This window comes from Eleutherodactylus coqui, chromosome 12, assembly GCF_035609145.1.
Source record: "Eleutherodactylus coqui strain aEleCoq1 chromosome 12, aEleCoq1.hap1, whole genome shotgun sequence".
NCBI lineage: Eukaryota > Metazoa > Chordata > Amphibia > Anura > Eleutherodactylidae > Eleutherodactylus > Eleutherodactylus coqui.
This window is the reverse complement of record NC_089848.1, coordinates 46168759-46187735: the sequence shown is the minus strand read 5'-3', so window position 1 is coordinate 46187735 and position 18977 is coordinate 46168759. Positions and strand designations below refer to the sequence as shown.

General features: G+C 41.8%; 1 pseudogene; it reads right to left on the bottom strand.

Moving 5' to 3' along the window:
• Window positions 1–12980: 12980 nt before the first annotated feature.
• On the bottom strand, window positions 12981–14580 carry LOC136586551 (tigger transposable element-derived protein 1-like; annotated as a pseudogene).
• Between the last annotated feature and the right edge of the window lie 4397 nt (window positions 14581–18977).

Below are 18977 nucleotides of genomic sequence, written 5' to 3'. Positions count from 1 at the left end.
TAGAATGGTAGAGTTGGAAGAGATCCCCAGGGTCATCGGGTCCAACCCCCTGCTCAGTACAGGATTCACTAAATCATCCCAGACAGATGTCTGTCCAGTCTTGTTGAATAAAATTTGTTGACCCCAATAGATTTTTATGTTTTTGCATTAATGTTATGGTGTTTGGAAACATCAATGCCAATTTATGTGTAGATAAATCAACAAAGTGTAGATGTCATCTTTATTTTGTATATATATAATAAATGCAGTGGCACACAATAATTCAGTCCAGCTACGGCTTCTGTTATGCGAACGCAACGTTTGAGGGGTGATTTGTTTTGTCTTTTTGCTCTTTAGAAAATAGGTTATATTTAGAGATGAGCGAGCGTACTCGGCCACACCCCTTTTTCATCCGAGCACCGCGATTTTCGAGTACTTCCGTACTCGGGCGAAAAGATTCGGGGGGCGCCGTGGGTGAGTGGGGGGTTGCAACGGGGAGTGGGGGGGGGAGAGGGAGAGAGAGAGGGCTCCCCCCTGTTCCCCGCTGCTACCCCCCGTGCCACCACGCCTCCCCCCGCCCCCTGGCGCCCCCCGAATCTTTTCGCCCGAGTGCTCGATCGAGTAATTACTCAAAACGAGTATACTCGCTCATCTCTAGTTATAATTGAAACCTCAATATTTAATACTTGTTTACATGTCGGTCTTCGAAGTGTGGGAATCTTGCAAAAATATTTAAAAAAATACACAGAATTGTAGAAAACATCAACAAGAAGAAAGATCAAGAAATGGGGAACACAAGAACAGCCGGTCCGATGCTGAGTGTCAACGGGCTTGGCAGGAGCATCTCAAAGGAGAACCAGTGCCCAATACGAATCGCCAAGTACTTTCACCCCTCAGTTCAACACAAATAGATTTTTTGATGACGTAAACATTTCATTATCGAGTGATAGAATTCAACCCATAAAGGTCAATAATAATAATAAACTTTATTTGTATAGCACCAACATATTCCACAGCGCTTACATAGACAGGGGATACAGAAAGACAAAAGTACAAACATTACAGAACCACGGTTACATAGTAATCAATTGATGGAAACAATAGGGGTGCGGGTCCTGCTCCAACGAGCTTACATACTTAATAATGAACTTTACCATCAACATCGAGTGCACCAAATGTGATATATGTGCAGAGCGATACATATGCGAGAATTTAGGACACTGCTAATACTGTAGATATTTTAGTTCTGTATTCATGAACAATAAATTCGGATATTCGTGTTATGTTTTCGATAAACTTTGGTTTGAGAAGGACTTGAAGGAGTCACAGAGCACTAGCGTGGTATCATTGCTCTATCGCGAGTTTCCTCAGTCCAATCTGAAGGATTTCATGCTTTGTAGTCATTGTTGAACAAATGTATCAAGAAACAAGATGCCACTATTATCAAAATCTGTTGTTATTGTTATTAGCCGCTTAGTCATTCAAGATCCGCAGCAACCCTAAAAGTGAGCTCCCTTAATGTTTTTCGTCTCTGCTCGGCTTCTGCCAACATCGGCTTTGACAGTATCGGCCATCGTGTTCTTTGGCGGCCGGGTCTTCTTTTGCCACTGATCTGCCAAAATACATGAGTCTGAGTCTGGTCATCTTGCCCTCCAGTGATATATCAGGTCTTACACGATTCAGGACTTCTCTGCCCTCGTTAACACGAGCATGCATTTGCACATGCGTAGGTACGCACAAATCCACACGTCCACGCATGTGCCAAAACGCGCGTGAATGAAGCTCCGTGCAGCATTGCTCTTAACGCTGCTGCTGCTACTGCCGGCGGCCCCATTAACAGTAATGGCCTGTCAGCAACCCCACAGTGAAAATCCTTCCTAGCTGTAGTAAAAAATAAAAAATATTTGTACTCACCTCTCCGCCACTGCCAGGGCTCAAGCGCGTCTAGCCGTTTGTTCTCCCTGCACTGCTCCGAAGCTCTTTCAGCAGGAGGAGATTTAAAATCCCCATCTGCTGAAAGGGCTGCATGTGATTGTCTGAACGCTCAGCCAATCACAGGCAGTGCTTAGCTATTGATTGAATGGCAGCCGAGCGCTGCCTTCAAGTTAATGCAACAGCCACGTATGGTGCATTAACTTAAATGATCCAACCACAGGAGTGGTGTTACTTTCATGTGCTGCTGGAACTTCTCTTTATAAGCTGAGCGCTGCCTGTGATTGGTCACAGCACTCAGCCAATCACAGGCAGCACTCTGTCATTCATTGAATTTAACTCAGCAGTGGACAAGTGAGTATATATATATTTTTATTTTTTACACCAGCTAGGGATGATTTTCAGGGAGGGGTTTATATTTAAAGCCCTTCCCCCGAAATCACTGCGGGGGTGCCGGAATCCTATTGCTTTCAATGAGACAGCTGGCAGCGGCATCCCCATTGAAATCAATGGGAGAGTATCGTGATCCTCTGCCACAGCTGTCACAGCTGTGACAGCTGTGGCAGGGAATTCTTTACTCCCCACAGGGAGTCCCCTTGTCACTGAACACTGTGACAGTGCTGTCACACTGTTCAGTGACAAGGGGACTCCCAGCAGGGAATATTGCCACGCACCACGGACCTATGGTGCATGCATGTCCTATGCTTTGCAGATACGTGTGTTTGCACACTTGAAAAACGCAGACATGTGAACACACCATAGGGAACCAATGGTTCTAATAGACGCGTGGATTTGTGTGGACATATGTACACAGATAAACACGCTCGTCTGAACGGGGCCTCTGTTTGTTACCCTTGCTGTCCAGGACATACGCAACAGCTTACGTCAGCACCGCAGCTCAAATAGATCTATGAGCTTTTATTGCAGTTCCGCTTTAACATCTATACATTGCTATGGAGAAAACGATAGTTTGCACTTTCCTGCATTTAGTTGTTATGCCAATATCCATCATGCCAGTAGCCTACCATCAAGGCTGCAGGCCACACTCTTTGTTATTTTCAGCATCTGATCTAGCGATAGATAGGCAGGGATTAGACTAAAAATATGCAGCAGAACTAAGACCTGACGATTTGAATTTAGCCTCCTTGGAGGAACTCTGAACTTCTTGCTTCATAATAGCAAGAATGAGAGTCTGTCTATCATAGTGCATACCTCTAGCACATAATTAGACTCTTAAGGTCAACCTGCCCTAAAGGGATATAATTTTATTAATAACTGTTGCCATACAGTAACTGCATACAGTATATTGCGGAGATATGGACTCGCTGGCACTTTCCGGTTGTCTAGCAATAATGATTTATAGCCATCATAGCTAACAAGCAAACTTTCTGCCACAACTCTGATATGAACATTTTGCCACTATTTCATGCATAAACCTCAATACTACATAGTGTATCTGGTCCAGAGATTTAAATAAAAGATTGACCACTTGCACAAATTTTAGTGCGGGTATTTCTAGGTCTAATCTCTCTACCGTCGACCGCGAAGATCTAATGCAGATTAGGGATTTCAATTTTTCATTCATTCAAAAATTGATAGGTTCCTGATGAACTGCAGGATCTGCAGGGAAACGCGTCGGACCTGAAATAAAGTATTAGTATTAAGAACCTGAAGGAAAATTATACAGGATTATCTGAATCATAATAGAGAACTTGAAATAAAATTGCACTGAACTATACGAACCACATTGAAGAGATTAATCACGTATATTATCTGCTCTAGTTGATTATCTCTACATTAGATCACCTTTATATATATGTTGGGTGACAGTGGTTTTCCACTGCACTACTCTATCAAACTGGGAAAGTAGACTATGCATCTGCTACTTTAACCCCTTAATGACGCGGCCCCTTTTTTTCCCCCCATTTTCATTTCCCCCCCGCTTTCAAAAAATTGTAACTCCTTTATTTATCCATTGACGTAGCTGTATGAAGGCTTGTTTTTCGCATGACGAGTTGTATTTTTCAATGGTGCTATATAATGTACCATATAATGTACTGAAAGACTTTTTAAAAATTCACTTGCTTTGAATTCCCCCACCGTCAGCGCTGTGTAAGTAAGCCCTGTGATTGGATCAAGTGCCAGCCACTCACAGCCGGCGCTTGATAAACCACTCACAGCCATTCAGTGATGTCATTCACTGAATGGCTGTGAATGATCAAGCAGCTTGCAGCACCGCCGGGGAGACTATCGCGCTGGGGACACAGACGTCGGCTGAGAGGTGAGTATTGCAGGGTTTTTTCTGTTTCTTTTTTTAACTCACTCGAGTATAAGCCGAGGGAGGCTTTTTCAGCATAAAAAATGTGCTAAAAAACTCGGCTTATACTCGAGTATATATGGTAATTAATTTAAGGTTTTGCAAAAAATAATGTTTGGGTACATACTTTGTCATTTAATTGCTAAATATTGTAAAGCAAAATATTACAATAGTATATAAGTACTTGGAATTTAAAATATGATGGTATAAAATGTTGCAACTGTATTCGTTGTAATGAACATCTGATGTTTGAAATTAAATTCTTTACCTTGCGTTGTACAAAATTATTTCTTATTCCCCATATGGTCCCACTGAAGTATTCTATGCCTCCAACACAGTGACATCTTTCCAGGCTTCTGTTTCCTTGTCGACACTTTCTAAATGTTTATTAACCTGATCACTCACTAGTGTAGACAGTAAATACCAGACAAAGAGGAGGGCATGCCTCTCACCAGTCCCAGTTCTAGAGAGACAGTCCCTGAATTAAGTGCTATCCCTGGAGGTACGCAAAATGTCCTGGATTCATCCAGTCATTGCTACCATCAGTGGCTTGACAGGCATTGCACATTGCTGTGACATTATCACGCCTGCTACATCAAGTCGCAGACAGCACAGATTGGAAGGGAGTTGCACGTTGACCTACTCTGTTCATCGTGGAAATGGGGCTAGGTGAGGATTGCTTTTAATATTTTAAGGGAGAAGCACTAAGGTAGAATTATACTATGGGGAGGCACTAAGGGGGCACCACTAGTGACACTTTCTGTGTGGGGGCACTAGGGAGGCATCTTTACTATGTGGGAGGCCTCACTATTGTGAGGACACTAAGAGGGATTATACTGTGGTAAGGACACTAAGGAGGTCTCATATTGTGGTGCGGCACTAAGGAAGCATCATACTATGTGGTGGGCACTAAGGAGGCAGGGGCAGCCTTACTGCGTGGATTTTACTAAGGGTGCATCCTTAGGCCTCGGTCACACGCGTGTTTTTTCGCACGATTTGCGGATCGCATGACGGATGCGCATCCTCAAATCGCGTGATCGGGGCCGACGATTCGCCAAAAAATCTGCAGCTAGCAGCGTTTTCGGCGAAACGGCCCTGATCAAAGGAGCGCTGCCCGCTATCCTCTGCCACAGCTGTGGCAGAGGAGAACGATGTTCGCCCATTGAATTCAATGGAGCCGGCAATACAGCCGGCTCCATTGAAAGCAATGGGCTGCCGGCAAGCGCTGGATGAATTTTCGGGGAAGGGCTTAAAATATAAGCCCTTCCCTGAAAACCATCCTGAAAATGTGTAAAAATAAAAAAAAATGTATACTCACCTTTTCCCTGCAGCCGGAGTTCAGCCGCGTCCGGCCGGCAGTTCTCCTGAACTGCTCTGTGTAGTATTCAGCAGGCGGGGATTTAAAATCCCCACCTGCTGAATGGGCTGCCTCTGATTGGTCACAGCCTCACCAATCAGTGGCAGCTCTCACTCACCCATTCATGAATTCATGAATGGGTGAGTGAGTGCTGCCTCTGATTGGCTGAGCGCAGGGACCAGGGACGCGGCTGAACTCCGGCTGCAGAGAAAAGGTGAGTATACTTTTTTTTTTTTTTACACATTTTCAGGATGTTTTTCAGGGAAGGGATTGTATTTTAAGCCCTTCCCCGAAAATTCATCCAGCGCTTGCGGGCAGCCCATTGCTTTCAATGGAGCCGGCTGTATTGCCGGCTCCATTGAATTCAATCGGCGAACATCGTTCTTCTCTGCCACAGCTGTTACAGCTGTGGAAGAGGAGAACGATCTTTAAGTATATGTTCTCAATGGGGTCGGCGCTGCTGCCGCCGGTCCCATTGAGAGCATATATAGAACACAGCGATGCACAGAACGCAGATAGGCGCGTTCTGCGAATCGTTGTGTCCTATAATTGATCGCACATCCGCATAAAAAGCGGACATGTGACCGATCCCATTGGGATGCATTGGGTCTATAGATCTGTAGATCGCAAGCGCATCTGCAGATCGGACCAAAAAACGGTTGTGTGACCGAGGCCTTAATGTGTGGGCACTTAGGAGACATAATCACAGTGGGTACACTATTAGGGCCCTTTTACATGGAACAATTATTGTTCAAATAATTGTTGAATCGCGCAAAAATGAACAATTGTTCAGTGTAAACATGGCCAATGATTAAAGGATGAACGGTAATTTGTTTGCTTAGCGTATGTTGTTCATTTAATGCAGGCATAATAATCATTGTTTAGAATTTGCCAGTCGTTTAGTGTAAAGGATGATAGTTCGCAGACCAGTCCCAAGGCATTTCCAGACTCCTCTAGAGACTAACTGTTGATTGAACCAACAATAATGAAAAAATGGCAAAAAATATATAAACTAATATCTTTGTATGTAAACAGACGTAGCTTGAAAGCAAGCGACTTGATCATCGTTCACTCGTTCCAACAATTCCAAGGACCCTTACTGTGTGAAAGTCAGGAGTTATGAAGTAGGGAGATGCAGCTACATTCTCTAATTCAGTATTTCTGTGAAACAACATGGAAAGAAGAAGGGAGAGGAACAGCAGGTGAAGATCTTTGGCACAGCTCACCAAGACCTCATCCATTTGGCAAGCATGAAGAGAGAAAATGTACATTTACAAAGACCATTAGAGGTAAGGAAAAAGAGCCAAAATATGTCAGTCATACACAAAATGTCTGGCTGCACTACCTTTCATATATCTCAAACACATTTTTTTTTTTTGTAACATTAAGTATACTTTAACCTCTTCCTCTCGCGAATGGATCCAGGAAGTTCTTAGTTACAACAGCAAATTTATAACAACTATGGCAAACAAAAATGGGGATCTGCTCTCACTATACAGTATAGCTGTAGGTCCAGGTGCCCTAAGCATGCTTTATCAAGAAGAAGGAAAAGAAAAATAATATAACAAATACTTCAGATTTACAAACCAGATGCCCCCACATGCTAGCATCTTATTGCCCGGGCTGGTAATATTCTTTGAATAAATCACACCCAACTTTCAGTAAAACTCTTTAAAGTTTTACCAAGGGTTTTGTCAGGACTTGAACCTAAGAACTCCCATGCTCTAGGCAGCGTCTCTCCCTGAAAAGGTACTCAGCATGCTGGACAGCTCTCCTGCCTAATCTTGTCCAGTTTCCTGCTCCTGCAACTCAGCTCCTGATTGTTCCATCCTGTTTCCTTGATTGCTCAAACTATATAAACTTGGCCCTGGCCCTCCCTCAGTGCATGATTATTGGGCTCTCAGCCCTTAGTAAAGCTCCGCTACCAACTGCACCTCTCTTTACAATTGCTGCTTCTGTGTACTGACCTCTGGCTTCTCCCTGACTGCGCTACCTATCTGCTCCTTTTGTACCACAACTGATACTACCCATGTACTGACCTCTGGCTTGCATGACTACACTACCCGCCCGTACTGGTTACAACTAGGGACTGTTTATAATGGAAGCTCAGTTGTCTTAATATCCCATTCAATGATCATACCCTTTGATGAGGTTTACAGCAAAAATAAATGTAAACATTTCCTTTCCAAGAAAACTTACACTTTGGTAAACTTACAATTGTACAGTGAAGTTTTTGTAACTAAAAAATAAATAATAAAAACTCATACTCACCTATCCCAGCAGTCTGCAGTTCCCCCTCCAGCTTTATTACTGTCTCTGCTGACCTGCATCAATCGTTCATAAGCTCATGTATGCACATGTCCTCTGCAGCCAGCATCAGGCCTCAACAGTACTGACACCAGTGATAGGCCGCTGCAGTCACGCACTTAGATGGGCATTTGACAACTGGACCTGGAAGTGAGTGGAGACTGTGATGAATGGAGCATATTGATATAGTTGAAAGTGGTGCTGCTTCCAAGGGACCTGATGCACTGTCTGCCCTATGATTAGAGCAGACCTGTATAAACATGTCATTTTCAGATGACACATTCCCCTTAAATGTACACGTCAATACTTTTATTATTAACATCACTGAGAAAAATAACCTTTTATTTCTGTGTGCTGATCCAAATGATCTGAAGGTAGCCCCTTTTGCCCTGAAGTGTAGTCAACTTGAGCTGCTCTGCTCTGACTGGCAGCTGCAGAAGTCTGCTGCTTATGTAACAGGTGCAGAATATGATGCCGTTTATGGGAAGGCTTTACATCAGTTCAGTAAAAAAACAATTCTTTACTGAAAGTAGCATTAAAATTAATAATAAAAGTTAAAAAATCTTGTTATTTGTATAGAGCCAACTTATTCCGCAAGGCTTTCAAGTAAATCATTTATTAGCCCCCACCAAGCTGAGTACTCATTTTACTGACCTCAGAAGGATGTAAGTCTGAGTCAACCTTGAGCCGGCTACCTGAACCATGTGGGGATGGAACTTGCAACTTTCAGGTCATGAGCAAGAGCTTAGGGCTGCATTTCTGTTGCCTTGGCACTCTGCACCACACATGGCTCTAATATGACAATAACGTACAACAGTATTATTTGGATACAATGCAAACAGTTTAGTAATGTTTGATTTAAGCTATAATTCGGTCCATACCCTAAAAACTGGGTTTCTTTAACACTGTGCATGTAGTATAGAATTATCACAGTCAATAAATAGTTTATCCTGGCCAGGCACAAATAGCTCCGTAGATGCTGTTTGCAAATAGTAGTCTTCTCTGAAGTAACTTAGTCTTGCACGAACTTCAGTTAACCAAATGACTAAATCTGCTAACTGAAATATGCAGTCACTATCCCATTAACAAATAATTAGGACAGTACCTTTTGGGGAGGCCGTACAGTGATGAAGTCAAACTAGTCGATTTTACCAGTGAAGAGCCTGGGTGATGCTACTCATGATTACATATCACTGACAGTTAAATACCCAGATACTGGCCATCAGTCCATTTGTTCACGATGGTGGTCTATCTGTCAGTAATGGCTCGGTGTTTGCGGTCAGTATTTGCAGCTCACATTTCCTTAAAACAATTAGCAGACCACCCTCTGGTACTTGTGTTACTACAGCTGGGTACTGCCACTCCAGGAATCCGAGTTGCACCCTGTCTTTCTCTGTGCTACAGGAAAAGGCAGCTCTCCAGTAACACTGGGGCAGCTCACTTCTCACAAGGTTCTCTGCCCTCTATAAAAGCTGCTGAGTCATACCAGAGCCTGGGAACAGGACCTGCCTTTTATACCAAGCCCTACAGCCAAATACTTGGCAGCTCAGGTCCTGTTAATCCACAGCAGCAAAGATACAGAAAAAAAATACAGTCATATGACCTTTGTGAAGGTTCCAGTAGAAACATATATAAAGTTCATCAATAATTTACATAAATATATATATGCATGGGTATTTATTCCCTTATAGTTACATACTACAGCTGTCAATCAGAGCAGAGGAGAGGGTCTGTGGAGCAGCTCAATGCATTAAACCAGGTGTAATTCAGAGGCCGGAATTGCCTTCAGGTCACTTGCAAGAGTAGCAAGCAGGAATAAAAGTTTTCTTTACCCAGTGATGATAATAATAAAAGCATTGGCACAGGTATGTTTAAACCCCTCTCCACATTTCCCACATGGTGCTATTCCCTTTAAGTTCATACATGTAATTTGCACAACTTTTATTTGGGAATCTTTTTTTAATATTGCATCACTTTATAGAAAACAGATGTTCAATCTCTTTAAAACTTGTTTTGTTCTCTTTAACAATGACAGTCAATGTTCATACTATTTTAATAGAGCATACTCATAACATTGTGCATTAATTGGTTTTTAGAGATGACATCCTAGATTCACTTAAGCAAGAGCTGTTAAAAATCTCTGCAAGGAAAATAAGTGTGCAGAAGAAGTCTTTTTATTACACAAGCAGAGATAATAAGGCAAGGAGTTCTGACAATTTTATCAAATAAGCCTAATAATTTCAGTTTGCACTGTTAGTTTGAGATTTTGATAAAGAAAGAACTCAAAATACCTCAATTTGCCAACTGCTACTCTAGAGGCTTCCTGCACATAATGCAGAGCAATTGGCCTATTTCTGCCTTTTATAGCTTGGATTCACAGTGTAGCTAATGTGCCCCGTCAATCATAGTCAGAAAGCACTGAGCTCTAGTGGATTAGATGGAAGAGGGAGGATTGTGGAAGTACCGGTAGTAATTGGAGCATGGAGCCCCCATTAAGGACAAGAGAGAGAATCTGGCAGTAGAAACTGAGGAGACAAGCTTGAGGCTGCCAAGATTGTACTGCCCGGGGAGACAAAAATTTTGTCATATTGCCAGAATTTAGTCTGCCATGAAAAGGGATAAAGCTGGCAGTTCAGCAATGCGTAGCATGACCCATGAGCAAAAATACTAACTGTATACAAGACAAGTTTCGAACTAATACAGAAAAGGCTTATGATGTCAAATAACCTCCACAACGGTCTTTCTCTTCAATCAGCTGTCCGATATTTGAGATTTGCAGAAAAAAACATCAATTTTTTTCTCCCAACACTATATAATATGTACACGTCTTAACAGCATGTTCAGAGGTTCAAACTGGCTACTGGCTCCAAATGCATTATATGCAAGATACCAGAGCTTGAGCTGGACCACATCCTCCGCATTCACTATAGTTATGCCCCTAAGTACGGTAATCATTGTAGAAAGCATAATCCTATTTAATTGGATAATTGACATTGGAGGTATTATTTGACTGTATATTGACCAAGTAATCTGTATACACTGAATGGCCACTCTGTTAGAGACACACATCTAGTAACAAGTTGTACCTCCTATGGCCTTCAGAATTGAAACAATTCATTGTGGCATAGATGTAACTAGCTGTTGAAATCCTTCTGTAGGAATATTGATCTATAAGGACAGGAAGCTTCTTCTAGTTGTTGCAGATTTGATGGGAGTTCTCACGTGATCTGATCAGCTGATAGGAAGGGTTCATCAATTCATGCTCCTTGCACCAAATTCTGATCTCCCATCAGCATAGTGAAATTGAAATCTAGATTCATCTGACCAGGCGATGCTTCTCCACTCTTCAGTGATCCAATGTTTGAGCTCTTTCACCCATTGGAGTCTTGCCTTTCTTTTTCTCTTAGATAGCAGTGGCATTTGAACTGGTTATCTGATGGGCTAGTCTATGGAACCATGGAGCCATTGGAGTTCATTGGCAGAACTGTGAGTATGTGACATTTCACATTTTTATAGGTTGTGCATATAGACCTGAAATGTTCGACTTTACTTTTTCTTGTGTTGTCACAGAAACTTGATATGCTATTTGAATGCCATAAAAATAGCATTGTCATACAATCATATATGAGGTTGAAGAGGTCTGAGAGAGCTAGGATTCTGGCACAACTTGTCAGTAGCTGGTGACTTTAGCGAGAATAATAGTCAATATCAGGGATTTTGTAGGATTTTAGTCCAGTGTATGATAAACCAATTATACCAAGCAGGTGATAATGATCATCATTTTCACATGTAGGTTTAAAAACAGTTATTAACTGAAACAAAAATAGCTGTGTAGGAGGCTTAAGCCTGGGGGAGGAAAAGCCAAACCCTAGGTGAGGTTGTGGAAGACAATTTTATGTCATAGGTCATACACCATGACAAGACTGAGTACAGCAATAAGACTTAAGGTAGTTATACTGCATCAACAAGGTGTCTTCCAGGAAAAGATTTCAAAGTAGATTGGGTTTTCAAGATGTGCTATTTAAGCTCTTTTGAAGAAGAACAAATAAAAAAAAGATAATGTTGATAACTATAGATGCAGTGGTTGGCCAAGGAAACTTAGTGTAGAAGATGAAAGACACATCATGCTTGCTTCTCTTCGAAACTGCCAGATGTCCACCAGCACCATCAGCTCAGAACTGACAGAAACCAGTGGCACCCAGGTACACCCATCTACTGCTCAGAGAAGCCTGACCATAAGTGGTCTTCATGGAGGAATTGCAGCTAAAAAGCATGCTTTTGACATAGCAAAGATGGGATTTTGTCAGTACTTTACGTTTTCTCAATATTGAGAAATATGGATACTTACTTATCCATCATCATGCAAAACCCCAGAGATAAAGTCAACATCTTTAAGAACTATCTTTAGCATAAAGAAAAGCAAGCAATTTTGGAAGTGATGATATGGCCCCCATAGAACCCTGATCTCAACACCATTAAGTCTGTCTGGAACTACATGAAGAGACAGAAGGACTTGAGCAAGTCTAAATCCACAGAAGATCTGTTGTCAGGTCTCCAAGATATTTGAAACAAATTCCCTGGTGAACAACTTTAAAAACTGTTTGCAAGTGTAACTTTGTTATACAGGTAGTCCCCGACTTACGAACAGGTTCCGTTCCGGGAGCCTGTTCGCAAGTCCATTTTGTTCGTATGTCGGATTCTATTACTTGAATGCACATTCAAGTAATAGAATCGTTGGGTGTAAAAATAGTAACAAAAATAGGATCTTACCTTGATAAGATGACATAGCTGGAGTACGTGGACTGGCTTTCTGTGGGAAATTACTGACTGGAAGTGGAGGAGACGTTGGGCGATGGTTTAGCAGCAGAAATGGGAGACAATGATGCATGAAGAATTGGAGAGGATGAGTCATCAGCACTCAGTGGTAATGGGACATCAACATTAGAGGGAGGGTGAGAAGATGTTGGCGTGGATGCTGTAACACCTGACGTCGATGGCACTGGTTCAGTGTCATGATGAGACTCATCGCATCTTTCCATCCTCCTAAAGAACCGGTCTAAGGATGCCTGGGTGGTAGCCTCCTTTTTCTCATCGTATATGGCCCGGTAGCAATGAAGTGCATCGTGGACAGATGCTGCAACCTTGGTGTACCATTTGGTACACATTTGGGTCCTGTGATTCAAAGAGTGCCAGAGAGTCTTCAATCATTTGAAATGCCTTTGCCATCATCTTGGTCTGGAAATGCTTCTGTGCTGGTTCCACTTCCAGTTCGTCCTCTTTTTCTTCCTCTTTCCTCTGGTTTTCCAGTTCCATGAGATCTTCATTTGTCAGCTCCTGGTTGTGCACAGCAAATATTCATGGAAGTCCTGTTCCTCAAGATGAAGGTCAAGCTTCTCGCTGATGCTCACTAAGTTGTTGACTACATTTTGTTCCTCTGCCTGTAGCTTCGCTAAACTAGGGGAATCGTGGACAAACATGGGGCACAGTTTCTTCCAAACCCCATTCATGGTGGCCGTGGTAATTTCACGCCATGAAGCATCAATGTTCTTTATGGCATTATAGATAGTGAAGTTCTTCCAAAATTCACGCAATGTAATCCCAGACTCACCCTCAGTTGCCTTCAGTGCCTGATGAAACGTGCGACGGAGATAGTATTTCTTGAAGGTTGCAATGGCCCCCTGGTCTATTGGCTGGAGTAGGGAGGTAGTGTTGGGTGGCAGGAAAACTACCTACACATTTGCATCAAAGTCATCTAGGAAAGGAGGGTGGCCCGGTGTATTATCTAAAAGGAGAAGAATATTGAAGGGAATGTTCTTATCCCGGCAGTACCGTTCCACCTCGGGGATGAAATGGTGATAAAACCAGTCTTGAAACATAGCAAGAGTGACCCAGGCTTTTCGGTTATTCTTCCACACAACAGGAAGTGAGGCCGTAGCTATATTTTTCAGGGCTCTTGGGTTTTCAGCATAATACACTAACAATGGCTTGATCTTCATATCTCCTGCCGTATTTCCGCCAAGCAGTAGCGTCAGTCTGTCCTTTGCGGGTTTGAAGCCTTACTGATGTAGGTTCTGTCTGGCATCTTTTTCCAATAAAGGCCTGTTTCGGCAACATTAAATATTTGCTGAGGTGAAAACGCACCTTCTTTGATAATTTCCTTAAGTGTAGCGGGGAACTCCTCGGCTGCTACCATATCTGCACTTGCCGCCTCTCCTGTCACTTTTATGTTATGGAGGTTATTAAGTGCCTTGAAGCGGTTAAACCATCCATGACTTGCAGTAAAGGTCACATCTGCTGCTTCTTCCCCATATTTTGTCTTTACATCTTCAAAAAGACTTAAAGCCTTCTCTTGATTCAGCATTAAGCTTAGTGGCTTTCTTTTCTGATGACAATCCTCCATCCAAATGCTCAGAGGATTTTCAAGTTCTTCTATCACTTTTCCACGTTTCTTACTAATAATAGTAGAATGCATAGGCACTGAACTTCTCGCATGTTCCATGATCCTATCCTTGCTCTTCAGAATGGTACCGATGGTAGAACAATTAATCTGGTATGAGCGAGCAACATCAGACATCTTCTCACCGCGCTCCACTCTTTTTATGATATTAGCCTTTGTTTGCATCGTGATGGCCTGGCGTTTTTTAGAAATTCCAGCATCACCACTTCCTTTGCGCTTGGCACCCGACATGTTTGGAGTTCACAACACTCGTACTGAAACCACGTGGGTACAGTAAGAGAGAGCTACTGTTTGCAGCAGGCGCGGCTCCTGCTCGCTGCTGCCACCACTCTGCCGCCATGCGAATTAGCCTTAGGACGACCTTGTTCGTATGTACTGAAATTTGTAACTTGAATGTTCGTATGTCGGGGACTATCTGTACTGCTTTGAAGGCAAAGGGTGGCCACACCAAATAGTGACTTGATTTAGATTTCTGTTTTTTTTCTATGTGACCAAAGACTCTTTGGGCATAAACCCAGTGCCCTAAATGAGTTATGTACAAGAATAATTGCCCTGTGGAATTAACAAAGATTTTAACAGCAATGCTATGTACCCTCATAAAGAGAGACTGTAACTGCAAAGCTGTGTACCTTGCTAGGAGACTGTTGGTTGCTAGTAGAAACCACCAAGCCCAATGTGCTGATTAGACACCAAGCTGTGCAACCACCAAGCTGTGTGCTCTTTTAAGAGACTGTTGCTAGTATTAACCACCCAGCTCAGTACCTTTTAAATACTCTGTAACCTCCAAGCCTGTGCCTATTATGACTGTAACCATTCGCCACCATCACAGTGTATGGAGACAGGAGCAGACAGCTTCTTTCGCAGCAGCCAACATTGGTATTGCAGGCATTGCTTCCATTCAATTCAATACCAACCTGGGCTGCTGTAAAGTGTACAACGTGGTTTGCTTTCAACTCCATAAACTATAACAGTGGCTTGAAAATTGTTGATCCGCGGGGGTCCTGAGCAGCAGATCCCCAACAATCAAATATTAATGACCTATCCTTGGGCCTCCTGCACAGCAACGATATTCAAGTTTATTGCTGCTTTTTTTACCTTCATTACTTGTGCCATCCTTAAATGGGGTCCCAACGTGCAAGGGCCACATATAAAAATGACCCTTTTATAGGTGCAACTGATTTATGACCATATGTCAAACCATTGCTCCAGAGCTTGATTGCTGTGATCGATTTGGTGATTATCCAAGTCGACAGCTTAGATGTATCTTGGATGTCACAGAAAATAGTTTAGGTAGGGGGTAAGATTTCACTGCCCTGCTGAAGCCTTTCTTTAGGTTTTATTTTTCACTCCTATAAGCCACATCATAAAAAGAAAACGGAGAAACGAATACAGCTACATTTACCCAAGATAATCAATGCCCATTCTGCAATGCATTTAATAGCTTTCCCTCTCATAGCTATATTGAACTAGAAACAAATGTGTTTTGCTTAAGTATCAATAATGTGTCCGTTAAATTAAGATGTTTCATTTTTGGGGAGGTAAGCTGCCCACCGTAAACAGTTTTTTTGTTTTTTTTTTCATCTCCCAGGAGGCTGTTAACATATTGAGACTGATACGCTTGGTTTGCTACCAGTGAATTTGCATTTTGCCTTGCAGCATCATTCTCCATTAAAATGAAAGAGATCAGAAGTATATTTAAATTACATTTTCATTCTAAACAATGCTCTTGAAATACTTTTTACCACGAACATTCAATATTGGATTTTTTTTATTTATTTTGCCTGGAATGTCTTGTGTCAGCAAAGTACACTTCCTTATAATGCAAAGTGTATTTTGTCAAGTATAATAGAAAAGTTTCTAAGAAAAAGATGACATTTAAGCTAAAAGTACCGGCAATCTGAGCAAGACGACTCATAAAGCTCTCGTTGGAATGTAAACTTCATCATCAAATGCACGGCTTTAAAATACTCTGCAACATTAACTGGCGGAATTATTAATGGGAAAGTCTTGCTTGATTCCTTTCACAGTTTGTATTAATACAAGAGTTACTCTAGGAATCTATCCGCAAGCTGGCACCCAGCATACTAACAAGACCTCACATAAGTGTGAAATTGCAAACAAATCATAGCTGGCATATCATTCTCATCCACAGGTCTGAAAAATCACAGATGATAGATGATCAACATGAATTATTATTTTAAAGGTAAAAGACGATATTGAAATGGCGCTGGGTTATGTTGTCGTACCCGTATCATTTAGGGCCAGCTGCAAGTATTTATTGAGCTGAGCTTAGCGCACCATGATTAATTCAGCTTTCATTGTAAATTGTATTATTACCTTTCCATGTGCAACTCATTCATGATCCTATTTCAAACCATTGCAGCAATTTCATATTCTGGCAGCAGTCCGTTTTGGCTCAGCTAGGCATGGTTTATTTAAGCTATGGCAAATAATGAATTGCAATGAATACACAGGGCAGAAATCTTTACTGTCTAAAGAGCATTTATTGTTTGCAAAATCTGTGGCAGCCTATTAGAAAACTAAATAATGAAGACAAACAAGCAGGTGAACTTCACTTTAGCTTTTTATTCACATGTCTACTACTTCGCATAGTCAAAGACGTTCATCCTACTTTATCCACAGCATCGAAAGTGGAAGAGTAGAACAAATGGCCTAGAAAAATATGGCTAAGACAACGGTAGAGGTGCAAGAAAAAGTTATTGAACTTTTTGGAATTACTTGGATTTCTGAACTCATTAATAATTATTATAATTAAATATGGTTTGTTTGTTTTCTAAAGACAATTATAGACGAACGCAATTTAGCAAAGCTAATGACACACAAACAGTTGTACTGTTCATATATATTGATTACATTGATTTGAAGGAATGCTGCCCTCCAATAGGTGGCACTGCGGAGGTATTGTTCCATCTTCCTTGTTTGCAGGTCTGAAGGAGAGATTTCACATTCCTTTCACATTCCTTGTCAGTAGGCTAATTATTTACTGTTATGGTCATCCCTCCCTGCTATTTATCTAAATGCTATTGATCCAAACATGTCTGTGCCCTCTTACCCTCTGCCTCTGGTATTTATCTAGTGCAAATTAAGTTCACCATGTTCCTGCTCTCCTGTATTATCATGTGTTATAGTAAACACGTCTTTAGATTTGTTGTATTATACCTGAGGAAGGACCCTGATAGGCCCGAAAGCTTGCTACAACGCCATGTATATTTGTCAGTCACTAAAAGGTATTGTATCTACAAGATTACTTGGTTTCTTTTACTAAGAACAATCACATTTTACTCTACTGGATAACACTGTACCATACCCTTTTTTATGTCTTATTGAGACCATTGATTAAACATGCGCAGTGCAGGAAGAAAAAGTAAGGGTGGTTTCATATCTGTGTCAGAACCTCTGGCTTTCCATCCAAAACCTGGCCAGCTGAGTGGAAAGTGGGTGGATCCCATTGTAGTAAATGGGGTCCGCCAGGTGCTGTTCGGTTCCATCCAAAGATGGAACCATTCAACCTCAAGGATTCTCCTTTCCCGCTCTCCAAATGAATCAGAAAAGCAGAAACCCCAGCACAGGTGTGAAACCACCCTAAGCGAACCTCTGTGCTAATGACTTCTCCAAGAGCTAACTGGCAAATAGTGTTTCATTTGAAGAACCCTCTGGTCCCAGAGAGAGAAAGTTAGTCCATGCGCCCTTGGAGGGGGTGCCTTTCTTTTTCCTTGCTCTGTCACAGATCTGCCTGTTACTGGGGCCATTATGTAATGTTACAAGATGACCATAGAACCCATGTTCTAGAATCATTACTTGATGCTCACTGTGAATTGGTAGTCAGTCATGGTGTGCTGTTGCCAAATTGACCAGTGCTGCTCATGCTCAAACATTGTGTAATCTCTTAAGGCTCTTTTACATGGGACGACATGTTGGGTGCAGATGCCCAACAGGTTGTCTCAGTGGCGATCGTTCCTGTGCATTTATACAGAAACAAGCATTGCCGAGTGAATGGAGGTGGAGAGGGCTGGGCATCGTTCCGGGCCAGCCGCCTCCATTCACAGTGATAGAGTATTTGGTTCAATTTGGATAATACTCAAAGGGTATCGTAGCCTTATCAATCAGGTATGACTAATCTGTACAGATGAACTCCGGACACAACACAGATGTGGTTGAATCAGTAGTTTGGAGTTCTTCTGAAAAAGAAGTTCCCTGTTTTATTATAAATAGACAAATAAGAAATAAGAATAACCAAGCCTGACAACAAACAATAACTTCCTATCATTAATTGACAACATGTATAGCATTTCTATTAGCAAATCATTTTGAAGAACAATCTATGATGAAAGAATTCATTAATCTTATTTTAGCAAGCCTTTGTCTGAGTATCGTCTTATGATAATGAAAATCTACACTTCCTCATATTAACACAAAGGCAGTTAAACTTTAAAATAAGTTTCCTCTTTCTGATTGATATTGCAAGCATCTGCAAATTGCAATGACCCAAGGCAGCAATGTATTTAAAACAATATAGATTGATCACTTTTCCAACAGTAAACAGGCGGTCATTCATACAACCCGCGAATGCACAAGACGTAAATGTACATCCTATGTCGTTAAGGGGT